Below are 2118 nucleotides of genomic sequence, written 5' to 3' on the forward strand. Positions count from 1 at the left end.
AACCTTCTCTTGATGGGGAGGTGATGTAGTCTCCTCAGTAGGCGATGTCCCTTCCGCGGTACCCACGGTACGGTTCCGTAAGGTGATGAGATGAACTTGTGCCTTTGGGTTTGTTTCGGTATTACTTGGTAACGCACCTTGCGGTCTCTGAGAAATTTTGGGCTAGTTGACTTATTTGTTTTTCGATGTTTTGTATACTAGCTTGTTGATTTCTAAAATTTGATTCTAATTGTAGAAATCTATCCGAGTTTTTCTTTTCGGTGTCGGAGATAAGGCGGGATATAGTATCTTCAAGCCTTTCTCGTCCACCTTGTTGTTGAGGGAAATTTTGTCACTCATTTCTTTGTTGTTGAAAGTTTGTTCGTTGATTTTGTAGGTTACTACCATTGCCGGGTTCTCTCCAACCAAGGTTAGGGTGGTTTCGCCATCCTTGGTTGTAGGTGCCGGTTGGAGGACCCGACGGCCTAGGTCTATTATCAATGTAGTTTACCGATTCTGTTTGATCATCTGTTTCTTTCATACAACTCCAATTTTCATGTGGCCACCACACCCCTCACAAGCCATAACCGAGACTGTTTTTGTCATTTCTAAATTTTTTATTTTAGAAGAAAGGGCCTCGATTTGGGCTTGTAAAGAGGTGCTTTCATCAACCTTATGGGCGCCCGGGGCAATAGATTTATTGCCTCGGGGAGTGTGCCACTGGAAATTGGTTTGAGCAATTTCCTCAATTTGATTATATATTTCATGCGGGCGTCGATTACCTAAAAGTCCCCCAGAGCTAGAGTCAAATGTTTGTCTTGTGTGTGGCAACAATCCATTATAGAAAGTGGATACTTGTTGCCATGTCGCAAGACCGTGATGAGGACACTTTCGCAATAGCTCCTTGAACCTTTCCCAAGTTTCATATAAGGATTCCCCATCCTCTTGTGAATAAGTATTAATTTCAGTAATTAATTTAGCCGTTTTAGCGGGAGGGAAATACTTATATAGAAATTTTTGGGCTAGTTCATCCCAGGTGTTTACCGATCTAGCTGGGAGGGCGTTAAGCCAAGCCTTTGCTCGGTCTTTGAGTGAAAATGGAAACATTCGGAGGCGGATAGCGTCATTTGATGCTCCATTGATCCGGAAGGTATCACATATTTCTAAGAAATTAGTAATTAGTAATATGTCGATGGGGATCCTCGTCCGCAAGCCCATGGAAGGTTGCAGAGTTTTGAAGCATTTGTATCAAATGCGGTCGAAGTTCGAAGTTATTGGCTTCAACATTCGGTGCATTGATACCGGCGCCGAGATTACCTACGGTGGGTCGTAGATAATCCATGAGAGTACGTTGGTCCGCCATTGGAAGTGGGTTCCCCGAAACCTTCTCTTGGTTTTTGGCTTTTAGTCTTTTTCTGAGAAAGCGTTCGGGTTCTTCTAGAGGTTCTTTTATGTCCTTATTAGAACTGGAGCTCATACACTACGTAGGGGCAGCGTCTGGTTCCAAGTCCTGCAACAAAAACAGAAAAGAATGCTGGTCAGAAGGTTCACCACGGCCCCGTGCTCAGTGAACACGGCCCGTGGTCGGAGTTACAGTGATTGTTTTCCAGATCCCAGTTACTAGAGAGTTGGGCACGGCCCCGTGTTGCACCGACATGGCCCCGTGGTCAGCCTTCTGTAACTTGGAAAACTAAAAACTGCCAGTAACAATGCTGGGCACGGCCTGTGTCCTACCAGGCACGGCCCGTACTGAGCTCTGCAGAAGCTGAAAAACTAAGAAAATCCTAAAAAATTAAAAAGAAAATAAAAAAAATGATTAGGCTGTTGATTCCTAACTTTCTTAAAATCCTTGTGTCCCCGGCAGCGGCGCCAAAAACTTGATGCATGTGAGGTGTAATATGTTTTAGGTATATATTTTAAGCCCTTTTTACACTCTTTTAGCCAAGTTTTAAATTTATAAAACACGATATTTACTAACACCAAACACACATGTGGGCAAGTGCACCCATCGTGGACGTAGTATAGTGTTGGGAGGTCGTCCAAGGACACAAGAGCTTTTAGTACCGGTTTATCCTCAACGTCTAATCAAATCAAAATGTTAGAAAAGATTTTAAAACTAAGAAAAATAAAACTAACTAA

The 2118-nt window shown here is 43.1% G+C and overlaps 1 non-coding gene across 1 annotated transcript; it reads left to right on the forward strand.

Annotated features, from left to right (window-relative positions):
* The first annotated feature begins 850 nt into the window (after positions 1-850).
* On the forward strand, positions 851-957 carry LOC118480823. The gene has a single exon (XR_004863803.1). It is a non-coding gene; the product is annotated as a small nucleolar RNA R71 (small nucleolar RNA).
* Positions 958-2118: the final 1161 nt, after the last annotated feature.

Source organism: Helianthus annuus, chromosome 7 (assembly GCF_002127325.2).
Source record: "Helianthus annuus cultivar XRQ/B chromosome 7, HanXRQr2.0-SUNRISE, whole genome shotgun sequence".
In the NCBI taxonomy this organism is placed as follows: domain Eukaryota; kingdom Viridiplantae; phylum Streptophyta; class Magnoliopsida; order Asterales; family Asteraceae; genus Helianthus; species Helianthus annuus.